The 12775-nt window shown below is 44.5% G+C and overlaps 1 protein-coding gene across 3 annotated transcripts in view; it reads right to left on the bottom strand.

Annotated features, from left to right (window-relative positions):
- ZHX2 (zinc fingers and homeoboxes 2) overlaps positions 1-12059 on the bottom strand; it is a 46516-nt gene extending 34457 nt beyond the window's left edge. Inside the window, exon 1 of one of the 3 annotated variants that reach the window (XM_070748273.1) lies at positions 11285-12059. The gene's annotated coding sequence lies outside the window, so the exon portion shown is untranslated. Of the gene's footprint in view, positions 1-242; positions 352-11284 lie in introns of those variants that run through there. The other 2 variants (XM_070748274.1, XM_070748275.1) reach the window with 2 other exon arrangements.
- Positions 12060-12775: the final 716 nt, after the last annotated feature.

Genomic DNA, 12775 nt, shown 5'->3' with positions numbered 1-12775 from the left:
CCAGCAGTGATGGGCTCCCACGGGAACGGTCAGGTACGCAGAACTGGTAGAAAATTTTTGGTCAGGTACGTAGAATGCAAAAGAAATGTTCTTTATCAACAGAAGAGAAGAAAAAACTCCCTTTTAACCTTCAAAGGGATTTCTTGTACAAACGATGCACAGTTTAAATGCAAACCAGTTTCTAAGCCAGTAACTGGGAAATTGAGTCCACTAATGTTCTCCAAACAGTGATAAACACTCACAATGAAGTATAATCCAGAGTCCAGGAATTTCCACACGCAGTCTTGAAGACAAACAGGAAACAACAATCCATGGTCTTGACGAAACTACGATCAGATAATCCTCCACAATGGCCAAACTAGCACGTTGCTCTTTTATCAGCAGCTCTAATTACTGGAGCCCCACCCAAACACAGGTGGCCTCTCTTATCTCCTGTAATATTTCTTAAGTTGTTCTCTACGCATGCGTGAGTCAGTCACACATCCCTCCTCTGAATCCAAAGAAGATAAGGAAGATCTCCTCCTGGGCTGTCAGCCAAGCCCCCCTCTTCCATGTCACCCACACTTCCTTCAGCAGAGGATACTTCGGTGGCACACTCTGTCGGGAGCAAAACAGGCCTGTGGCATGTGGATGTTTCCCCCACATCCACCTCCACATTCCTTGGGGCAGGAGCTAGCCACAACACTACGGAGGTGAGGAAAACAGTCCTTCCTGTGCAACAGTGTGCAACCTACTTGTTTGATCTATTTTTTCCAGGCTCGCTAACAAAAATTGCTGAGATTGCCACCTTTGGAAACCTCGCTTGATCTGTTCAAACTACAGGGAAAAAGGAAACTTTTTTTGGAAATTAATTTTCAGCTCTCTTAAGTGGGTCAGCCTTTCTACTGTGCCAGGGGCGAAGAAACGCTCTTTTCAAGCCGGAGCGGAGCCTGTAGGCACATCCGTTAAACTGCTTTCTACTGCTTAGTTATTATTCACGAGTCCTGATTTAACCACTCGTCTCCTGCTGTGTTTCCAATTCGGAACATCTTGTTTCGTAACTGCACTTTGCATTGCGTTTCAGGCAGATGGAAGGGCCTCTGCAACGCTTGGGAACTGCTGGTAACTGAGCCTGGGGCTTGCTGCAAAAGTGAGGAATCTGTTGCTCAAAGTAGGGGTAGCTAATTTGGAACTACAGTGGTACCTCTACTTACGAACTTAATTCGTTCCGTGACCAGGTTCTTAAGTAGGAAAGTTTGTAAGAAGAAGCAATTTTTCCCATAGGAATCAATGTAAAAGCAAATAATACATGCGATTGGGGAAACTACAGGGAGGGTGGAGGCCCTGTTTCCTTCCAGGAGATTCCTAGAGAGGCTGCACAGAGGTTTCTCCCCACCTTTTCCGGCCCCGTTTCCTTCCAGGAGATTCCTAGAGAGGCCCCATGGAGGCCTCTCCCTGCCATTTCCAGCCCGGTTTCCTCCCAGGAGATTCCTAGAGATGCTGCACAGAGGTTTCTCCCCACCTTTTCCAGCCCCGTTTCTTTCCAGGAGATTCCTAGAGAGGTCCAATGGAGGCTTCTCCCCACCTTTTCCAGCCGTTTCCTCCCAACAGATTCCTAGAGAGGCCCCACGAAGGCTTCTCCCTGCCTTTTCCAGTTACAGTTTCGGAGGCTCCAGTTTTTAGGTGGAAAATGGTTCTTGAGAAGAGGCAAAAAAAATCTTGAACACCCAGTTCTTACCTAGAAAAGTTCATAAGTAGAGACGTTCTTAGGTAGAGGTACCACTGTATTTGCCGCTTCTGAATTACCTACAGCAGTGATGTCGAACCTTTTTTGGTTCGCATGCCAAAAGGGTGTGTGTGAGTGTGCTAGCATGTGTGCATGTGCCCACACCCTTTTCCTCCTCCCCATGCATGCACAAACACACAACGCTGCCCCCTCCCCCAAGGCCTTTCTAAAGCCTGGTACGTGAAAAAAATTCCCAAACGGGCAAACCGGAAGTGCGTGAAACCACACTTCCGGTTTCCAGTTGTGCTGTTTTTTGCAATCCAGAGGGTTCAGGGAAGCTTCCTGAAGCCCCGGAGTGCTAAAAACAGCACAATGGGCAAACCAGAAGTCTGTTTTCTTGAACTTCCTGTTTATCCGTTGGGCGATATTTTTTGCCTCTGGAGCTTCAGGGAAGCTTCCCTAAAGAGTCCAGAGGGTGAAACGGCCTTTCACAAGGCCAAAAATCAGCTAGCCAGCACACATCCCCACTGGAGCTGAGACAGGGCAAAGTCTTTGGTGTCCTCCGATATGGCTCCGTGTGCTACCTGTGGCATAAGTAAATAGGTTCACCATCATGGACCTATAGTAATGAAACATGGAGGCAAAAAAGTTGATTTCATATCTTATTCGATCACTTTGTGGCCTGCTGGGTCATTGTTTCAGAGATATTTACTTATCTAAACAAAGAAACAGAATGCACAGGCAAAACCCCCCAAAACCCAACAGTGAGAATAGGAGAAACCTCTGGCTTCCTGCTGGCTTTCTCATTGAGTTTACTTGTGGGGACCTGGCAGGGAGCATTAGAAATTTTCCTTCCTTCCTTCCTCCCACTGCAACAAAGTTGCAACAAAGTTGAGGACTACTGATAGGGTCATCCTTTGTCAGTGGACCAGGTGAAATTGAAGCCTTATTTGAAAAGAAACCAACACAAAAACAACAGGGCAGCATACAAATCTAATTAATAATAAATAATAAACAATAAATGATTTTAAAACACCGTGCTTTTTCTAATGAACTAAAAATGAAGACGACTGAAGGTGAGATAACAGAGAGCGATAGAAAAAAATGTGCTCTTTCTAATGAAGATAATTGACGGTGATGAAACAGAGCTCTCTGTTTTCTCACCTTCAGTCGTCTTCATTTTTAGTTCATTAGAAAGATCCCTTTTTTCCCTATCTTATATGTTGTTTTTGTGATGGTTTCTTTTCATATAAGGCTGCAAAAAACAGTCACGTGGACCCCTGGTCCACTTGACAAAGAATAATTCTATACCCGTAATTGAGGACCTACTATTCCCATGATGGTGAACCTACGGTGTGCATGCCTTAGGTGGCACGCAGAGCTCTCTTTGCGGGCATCTGAGACATCACCCCAACTCAGCTCCATCGCGCATGCCAGCTGGTCCCAGAGTCCTCAGAGAGGGGCGGCATACAAATTTAATTAATAATAATAACAACAACAACAACAACAATAATATTTTGGGTCTCTAACACACATACGCAGGGTGCACGCAGAAGACGTGTGTCAATGCATGGGGGCGGCAGGGGGCATGTGGGGGCGTCATGCACGGTTGCGTATGGTGTAGGCAAAGTTGGCTCTTCTATGACATGTGGACTTCAACTCCCAGAATTCCAGAGCTAGCATGATTGGTTCAAGAATTCTGGGAGTTGAAATCCACAAGTCATAGAAGAGCCAACTTTGCCTAGCCCTGTCCTAAATGATCGGGAAGAATGGCAATTTAGACTTGAGGATTCCGACTAGGCTACTGTCAGAGCAAAATTGCCCTCTCTATTCCTCCCCACCTCCCCGCCCAGTGCTAATTAAATCACCAACATCCTTGAAAACAAACAAGAAGTGTGAACATTCATGCCCTATATATCACTGCTTGTAGGCTGTGTTAATATTCCAAGGTGTCATAGACCTAGTTAAATAGCAATAGGCATCTTATGAGCATGAAAAATTTGTTAGCCATCTCTGATAAGCACACAAGAACCTCTTAGATCAGAGGTAGGCAAAGTTGGCTCTTTGATGGCTTGTGGACTTCAACTCCCAGAATTCCTGAGCCAATCATGTTAGCTCAGGAATTCTGGGGGTTGAAGTCCACATGTCATAGAAGAGCCAACTTTGCCTACCCCTGTTTTAGGCAGATGATTGATTGTAGTCCTTCTCAAACATTGCTATGATGGTATCTTTCTATCTGTTTATTCCATCCATCCATCCATCCATCCATCCATCCATCCATCTATCCATCTATCCAATTTATGAACTTAATTTGTTCCGTGACCAGGTTCTTAAGTAGAAAAGTTTGTAAGAAGAATAATTTTTTCCCATAGGAATCAATGTAAAAACAAATAATGTGTTTGATTGGGGAAACCACAGGGAGGGTGGAGGCCCTGTTTCCTCCCAGGAGATTCCTAGAGAGGCCCCACGGAGGCTTCTCCCCACCTTTTCCGGCCCTGTTTCCTCCAAGGCGATTCCTAAAGAGGCCCCACAGAGGCTTCTCCCTGCCTTTTCTGGCCCTGTTTCCTCCAAGGAGATTCCTAGTGAGGCCCCACGGAGGCTTCCCTCGCCTTTTCCATCCCTGTTTCCTCCAAGGAGATTCCTAGTGAGGCCCCACGGAGGCTTCTTCCTGCCTTTTCCGGTTACAGTTTTGGAGGCTCGGGTTTGTAAGTGGAAAATGGTTCTTGAGAAGAGGCAAAAAAACTTGAACACTTGGTTCTTATCTACAAAAGTTCATAAGTAGAGGTGTTTGTAGGTAGAGGTACCACTGTATATAGATTCCCATAGCTACCCAGGTTGAACTTAAAACAACAGGTTAAAACAATCAATCCATACTTAAAGTCACCATCATGATTAACAATTAAAATATTAAAAAAATATTAAAAACACTAAAACGGAGTTGAAAAAGCAGGATATTAACAATAGTGAACAATCTCACTAGCTCACTTTCACAGAGGAATCATTGAGTCTGTCATCTGCACCTATATTACTGTCTGGTTTGGTGCTGCAACCTAACAAGACCGACACAGACAATCAGAACTGCAGAAAAAGCAATGGCTGCCAACCTGACTTCCATTGAGGACCTGTATACTGCATGAGTCAAAAAGAGGGCGGGGAAAATATTTACTGACCCCTCACATCGTGGACACAAACTGTTTCAACTCTTACCCTCAAAGCGACACTATAGAGCACTGCATACCAAGACAACTGGACCCCAAAAGAGTTTGCCCCCCAAATGCCATCATTCTGCTAAACAAATAATTTCCTCACCACCATCAAACTATTCACTAAGGCTGTGTTACTATTACTATTAGTCTTCTCATCCTTCCTATCACCCACCTCCTTCCTTATGACTGTATGACTGTAACTTGTTACTTGTATCCTTACGATTTATCTTAATATTGTTTCTTCATTGCTTATTTGACCCCTATCACAATCATTAAGTGTTGCACCTCATGATTCCTGACAACTGTATCTTTTTATTTTATGTACGCTGAGAGCATATGCACCAAAGACAAATTCCTTCTGTATGCAATAATACTTGGCCAATAAAAAATTATATTCTATTTTACATCACTGGGTTGCAAATGTGTACGTTACACGCCCTGCCCTTAAGGAAGACCTTTCTTTTTAGTTAAAACAAGACCTGAAACCATATTTGACTATATGAAGGGCCATTCTGTCTCCTTCTCCTTCCTTACCAACAGTAGTAAGTTGCTACGGGTACGGTAGAGCAGTGTTTCCCAACCTTGGCAACTTGAAGAAATTTGGACTTCAACTCCCAGAATTCCCCAGCCAGCATTTGCTGGCTGGGGAATTCTGGGAGTTGAAGTCAAAATTTCTTCAAGTTGCCACGGTTGGGAAACACTATGGTAGAGGATGGCACAGTGGTAGCGCATGGTGCGCTGCGTGTGCAGCTTCGGGTCTATTACGTGTACACACACCAGAATATTTTTGATACGTGTGTATGCAGAGAAGCAAAATATGGCGAGGGGATTTGCCAGCAATGGGTAGCCAAAATTTTTACTCCCACACTGTGGGTGTGGCTTATTTTGTGGATGTGGTTTAATTAGAAGTAACGATGAGGTAATGTAATAAGGAAAGATTAGAAGTAATGTGAGAAAATATTATTTTACTGAAAGAGTAGTAGATCCTTGGAACAAACTTCCAGCAGAAGTGGTCAGTAAATCCACATTACCTGAATTTAAGCATGCCTGGGATAAACATAGATCCATGCTAAGATAAAATACAAGAAATAGTATAAGGGCAGACTAGATGGACCGTGAGGTCTTTTTCTGCTGTCAATCTTCTATGTTTCTATGTTTCTAATGGTCATGTGACTGAGTAGGAGTGGCTTGCCGGCCATGTGACCAGGTGGGAGTGGCTTGAACGATCATCATTCAAATAAACTGTTAAGTTCTCGACTTACAACCTTACCAGTGTCGCTCACTAGGGAGACAATTTGCTTCACGTTTACCGCGCTCTCCTTCCTGGGTCGCCCCCGCCTCCGGCTGGCTAGCTAGGTGAACGGGTGCTGCCAGAAGCATAAATGCTGCCAGCGCCACTTCCACCCACGCCTTCTGCTTGCACCTCAGGCAGGAGGTGGCAGCGTGAGGCTGGATGGGGGCCGGGCAGGAGAGAGGGAAGCTTGTCCAAGGCCAGGAAGGAGGAAAGAGGAAAAAAGCAAGGAGCACAGATGCAGCAGGGAAAAAAAGAGGATCCAAGTCGAGACTGGTAATCCAGGAAGTGACTGCCGCCAATCAACTGGAGCTTCGCACGAGCTTTCATTTTCGCTGGTGGAATTGTGTTCCACCCCGTCCTGCCTGCTGCCCATCCCTGGGGTCTGCATGCATGCAAGAATCCCAGTGACCAATAAAGTCCCACAGAGTTGGCCTTCTCTGGGTCCCATCGACTAAACCAGTGTTTCCCAACCTTGGCAACTTGAAGATATTTGGACTTCAACTCCCAGAATTCCCCAGCCAGCGAATACTGGGAGTTGAAGTCCAGATATCTTCAAGTTGCCAAGGTTGGGAAACACTGGACTAAACAATGTCGTTTGGCGGGCCCCAGGGGAAGAGCCTTCCCTGTGGCGGCCCTGACCCTCTGGAATCAACTCCCCCAGAGATTAGAACTGCCCCCACCCTCCTTGGCTTTCTTAAGTTACTTAAGACCCACTTTTGTCGCCAGGCATGGGGGAACTGAGATATCCCCCAGGCTTATACAGTTTACGGTATGGTTGTGTTGTATGGTTCCAATGTTGGGTTTTAGAATGTTTTTAATATTAGATTGGTTTCACTGTTACTATTTTGTTGTGAGCCGCCCCGAGTCTACGGAGAGGGGCGGCATACAAATCTAATAAATAATAATAAATAATAATAATAATTTTGGCAATTTTTTGCTTCTGCGCATGTGCGGATGGGTCCTCAGCTTACCTTGTTCCACTCCCTGAAGAAGCGACCGCCGGGATCTCAAAACCACACCAGCTGGCCCATGCGTATGCGCACTCTGGAAACAAGATCATCTTCTTGGAGTGTGCGCATGCAATGGGCAACTGCTCTTCTGGTTTTCTGCACCCACAGGTGAATGAAAACCCGCTGGCCATTGCACCAGAACCCGGAAGAGCAATGGGCCATGATTCCGCGTGCCGGGAGAAATGGTTATGGGTGCCACTTCCGGCATATGTGCCATAGGTTCGCCATCAGGGCCCTAGGTTGTTTTTGAAGAGGCTAAATAAAACCTTGACCATGTAGCAGAACGGTCAAACAAGTGGCAACCTCAAATCTCAACCAACAGATGCTCTCTTACACATTGGCAAAAAGAATCAGAATACTAAACACAAACTTGGAGGAAACAAACTTGTAGTTGACCCCCACTCTGTCAAAGACCTGGGAGTACTCATATCCAATGACCTAAGTGCTAGAACCCAGTGTAATAACATTGCCAAAAAAGCACTAAGAGTTGTTAATCTAATCTTACGTAGCTTCTTCTCTGGCGATATTGCACTGCTGACCAGAGCTTACAAAACATTTACTAGACCAATTTTGGAATACAGCCCACCTGTCTGGAACCTGAATTGCATGTCAGACATTAATACAATCAATCGAGAGTCCGGAAATATTTCACAAGAAGAGTCCTTCACTCCTCCTCTCGCAACAAAATATCTTATTCCACCAGACTTGATATACTGCAATTAGACCATTTACAGCTACGTCGCCTCCGATCTGATCTAAATGTAGTTCACAAAATCATACACCAAAATGTCCTTCCTGTTAATAACTACGTTACCTTCATCCGCAGCAATACACGAGCACGTAATAGATTCAAACTAAATGTAAACTTCTCTAAACTTGACTGCAGAAAATACAACTTCAGCAATAGAGTGATCAACACCTGGAATGCATTACCTAATTCTATGGTTTCTTCCCCCAAAACTTTAACCTTAGATTGTCTACAGTCGACCTCTCCCCATTTCTAAGAAGTCTGTAAAGGGTGTGAGTAATAGCACCCTTGTGCCTACCATCCCTGTCGTAGTGTCTTATTGTCCTCTTTCATTGTTACTTTTTACTTATGTTATGTTTATACAAACTGCTACTATCCTATACATGTTTGACGAATAAATAAAAATAAATAAATGTTGCTTTTTGTGAGCTAGACATTAAACCAACTTTCCTCCACCTAGAGCTGTGAAGCTAGCCCTAGCTAGCATATCTGGAAGGTACGTTTTGTGTGGGAGGAGAACACAACCCAATAATTAACGCGAGCTGTTTAAGATGCTATCTTAAAAGGACTAGATTTGCACACGAGTTTCAGAAAGTGCTCGGCTGCCTTTGCACGCGGATTCGGTAACCAGCAGAAGAACAGGTGAACCAGGCCCTTGGAAATCTGAAAGGGGGAAGGAAAAAGGGGCTCCGTGCCTTTAAAAAAACCCCACAACCACCCACCCAGCTGTGCAGCTTTCTACACCAAGGGAACAAAGGGAGATCCGGAAGTAGTGGAGGGCACAAAAAAACCCTCCTATGGCTTTAAGGTAACAAAAAAACCCTTGATCAGGTGGAAAGTCTCAGCAAATAGCAAATTCACTTCCTTGAAAATAGGTCTCTCCCCACTCTGACATGGGATGTGTGTGTGTGTGTGTGAATCTTGGCTATTTACATTCTCTCCATAGGAAATAGGACAAATCTATGCAGGATCCTCAGGGAGAGAAACACGTATTAATATGGGGGTGGTGGTGGAGGGGAGAGAGAATTATAAAAACCAGACACGTCGTCGTAACCTGGAAGTCTTTCCAAAGGGGATGGCATGACCCCGAACACATTGAATAAGATTCTCCCTTCCCCTTTCCCCTGATCAGGGGAGACCTTTGGAACAGGAACAAAACAGAAATGAAACCAAACCACCCTTAGGGATTGGTTTTCTTTTGTTTTGAACAGGGCTGTTTGGAAGGCATCCTCAGGTATTTGGCAAAGAGTATTTGAACGGAAAATGTGTCAGTGGGGAGGATGGGGTGTGAGAGATAAGATAGATAGATAGATGGATGGATGGATGGATGGATGGATAGATAGATAGATCGGTAGGCAGATAGAGATAGAGATGGCATATATATATAGTCTCCCTTAATTTTAAAAAATTTCAGCAAAAAACATGTGTGTGTATATATATATACAGTATATACACACACACACACACACACACACACACACACACACACACACACACACACTGTATGATGGTGAATGTGATTTCACCGAAACGTCGCATAGACATGCAAAATATTACACAGGGCAAAACCCGAACTCAGAACAATCTACACACACACACACACACACACACACACACATATATATATAGAGAGAGATGGCAGATAGAAAGAGATGGCAGATAGAGAGAGATATAGATGGCAGATAGATAGAAAGATAGATATACAGTACAGTATATAGAGATGGCAGATAGAGATAGAGAGAGATGGCAGATAGAGAGATATATATGGTAGATAGAAAGATATATATATAGAGAGAGATGACAGATAGGGAGAGATAGAGAGAGAGATGGCAGATAGATATAGAGATAGACAGATAGATAGATAGAGAGAGAGAGAGAGAGATAGATAGATAGATAGATGGCAGATAGAGAGATACAGAGAGATACAGAGAGATACAGAGATGGAGATGGCAGATAGAAATAGATAGACAGACAGAGACAAAGATAGAGAGAGGTGGCAGATAGAGATAGACAGAGGGATATTAAAGGTATGTGTGTGTGTCTGGGGGAAGATACATTTGGGAAAAAAAAATAGCGGAGGCCGGATGTTTCGATTTTAAATATCGCTCATTAAACCCAATATTAAATTCAAGACCGCCTGGGCTCCGGCCAGCCTTTAAAACGGTACAAAACGCAACGTGTCTCCTCCTGCCATTTCTCGCGCGCTCTGCAGGCGGGGGGGGGGGGCGGGGGGGGCGGGTACAGGGGGAAAAAAATTGGTGTGTGTGTGTGTGTGTGTGTGTGTGTAGGAAAGACACGCTAATGCAAGCTAGCATATCGCGAATCACTCGGGCTGTGTGTGTGTGTTGGGGGGGGGTTGGGTGAGAATGACCCCCACGTGCAAATCCCTGCCTGGGAAACGCGACCCCCCCACTTTGCTTTTCTGCTGAGCCTCGCTCTATTCTTCCAGGACGCCACCGGTTTGCATTTTTCCCCCCAGCCGCCGGTCGCGGTTGGGTTGCAGGCGGTGGCGGAAGGGAAAAGGGTTTTTTTTTCCAAACTCGCCCCCCCAAGCCTCGATTCCCCCTCTTCCCAACCCCTCGCCTTTCTCTACGTAACGCCCTCTCCAAAGCGGACGCCATATTTTGTGTTGCTGATGTCGACAAGAGTGAAACGTAGACACACATATATATATATATTTTAAAAGAAAAGAAAAGAAAAGGAGAGAAGATACCTCGGCGTTTTCCCTTTCTTTCTCAATCCCCCTTTTAAAAACAAACAGGAGGCGAGAAAGTGAAAGCGTTTCCCCCACTCTTCCTCCTCCTCCTCCTCTTCCTCCCATCCCTGCCTTTGCTTTTATTTATTTTTTGGGTCCCAATTCGACTGGTTTATTTATTCTCTCTCGCTTTCGCCCCTCCTCTTCCCAACTGGAGTCTTTTAACCCAACCACCAATAAATAAATAAATAATAAATAAATAAATAAAAACGGGGAGGGGGTGGGGGAAAAAAGTTAGGTCGAAGTGCATTGCTTTGCACAGGACCAAGGAGTCAGCCCACTACCACCACCACCACCATCAGAAGCCCATGTGGCCAAACAGGACTTTATCCAACAATCTGGCTTGGCGAATCCTCCCCAACGTTTCCCTATTTACCCCCCCCCCACCCCTATAATAAAAGGGGGTGCTGGAGTGTTTGTGCCACACCAGCGTGTCCAGTTGTTGTGGTGGTGTTGTTGTTTCAATGGACGGCGTGCCTTTTTTTTTCCTCCCCCCCCCCCATAAAAGGAGGGCGGGCGAGAGGGAAGGGAAAGGGAAGGGCGAAGTTTTTTTTTTCCTTCCTTACCTGCGACCGAGGAAAAGGTCTTTGCAAACGCCGAGGCGCAGAACTTTCTCTCTTCTCTCCGCCGCCCCCCCCCCCTCGCGAATGGAACTCTCGGCTGCGCGGCGTTCTAGAACGTTGAGTCCCGGACTTTCACTTATTGCAAATCGCCCCCTTTTCTCTAGGGAGGGCGGTTAAGGGGAAAAAAAAGGCATACGGGATTATTTTTTGGAGGGGGGGGGTGTTAAAAAAATTAAATTAAAAAAAAAATCCTCTCCGATCGACGGTGGCGATCTACACCGAAACCCACATGATCTCTTACGTCAGCTTGCGTTATTTTGCATACGATACAATCCACAGCTCCTCTATCGGGGTCCCTGGGTTTTGGCTGGAAAGTTTTTTTTTTCTTTTTTTGGACGCGGGAAAAAAAAATTATTTTTTTTCCGGGGGAGGCGAAGTGGGGGTGTGGAGAGATCAAAAAGCGGCGTCCTCTTTTCCCGGCGGATTTATATTCTTCCCTTCTTTCTTTCTTTTTTTAATCCGCTTTTTGTGAACCTCCTAAATGCGAAGGTGGGTTAAAACTTTTTAAATCGAGCGTAACGAGGGTTATTAACTTCGCCGCGGAGTGTAAGGCATCTCCAAGCTAGACGCCGGTGCTACCTGTATCTCGGATGCCGCCCGTCCCCTTGCGTTGCTTTGCTGTTTGAATTAAGCTCTACTTTTAAGTCCAAATTCTAGTGGAGTCCTTGTTAAGTCTTTGCTAAGTAAAGGTTTGTCTCCGGACGCGCTTTTCCCCTCCAAAGCACGCTGGGCTTTAAGGCTGGGCGGAGTTTTACTTCTTTGCCTCTATACTTTCTCTCTCTTTACCTCTTTTTAGCTTTACTTCTTTACTTTACCTCTCTTTGACCTTACTTTACTTTTCCTCTCTTTCCTTTTTTTCTTTATCTCTCTTTACTTACTTTACCTCTCTTTGACTTTACTTCTTTACTTTACCTCTCTTTAGCTTTACTTATCTCTCTTTACTTACTTTACCTTATCTCTCTTTACTTACTTTACCTCTTTTTACCGCTTTACTTTACCTCTCTTTACCTCTCTTTAGCTTTACTTATCTCTCTTTACTTACTTTACCTCTTTTTACCGCTTTACTTTACCTCTTTTTAGCTTTACTTTGCTTCTTTACCCCTCTTTAGCTTTACTTTACTTCTTTACCTCTTTACTTTACCTCCCTTTACTTCTCTACTTTACCTCTCTAGCTTTACTTCTTTACTTTACCTCTCTTTAGCTTTACTTCTTTACTTTACCTCTCTTTACTTCTTTACTTTACCTCTCTTTAGCTTTACTTCTTTACTTTACCTCTCTTTACTTCTTTACTTTACCTCTCTTTAGCTTTTCTTCTCTACCTCTCTATAGCTTTACTATTTACTTTACCTCTCTTTACTTCTTTACTTTACCTCTCTTTAGTTTACTTCTTTACTTTACCTCTTTAGCTTTACTTATTTACTTTACCTCTCTTTA

This window comes from Erythrolamprus reginae, chromosome 3, assembly GCF_031021105.1.
Source record: "Erythrolamprus reginae isolate rEryReg1 chromosome 3, rEryReg1.hap1, whole genome shotgun sequence".
In the NCBI taxonomy this organism is placed as follows: domain Eukaryota; kingdom Metazoa; phylum Chordata; class Lepidosauria; order Squamata; family Dipsadidae; genus Erythrolamprus; species Erythrolamprus reginae.
This window is presented reverse-complemented; position numbering and strand designations above follow the sequence as displayed.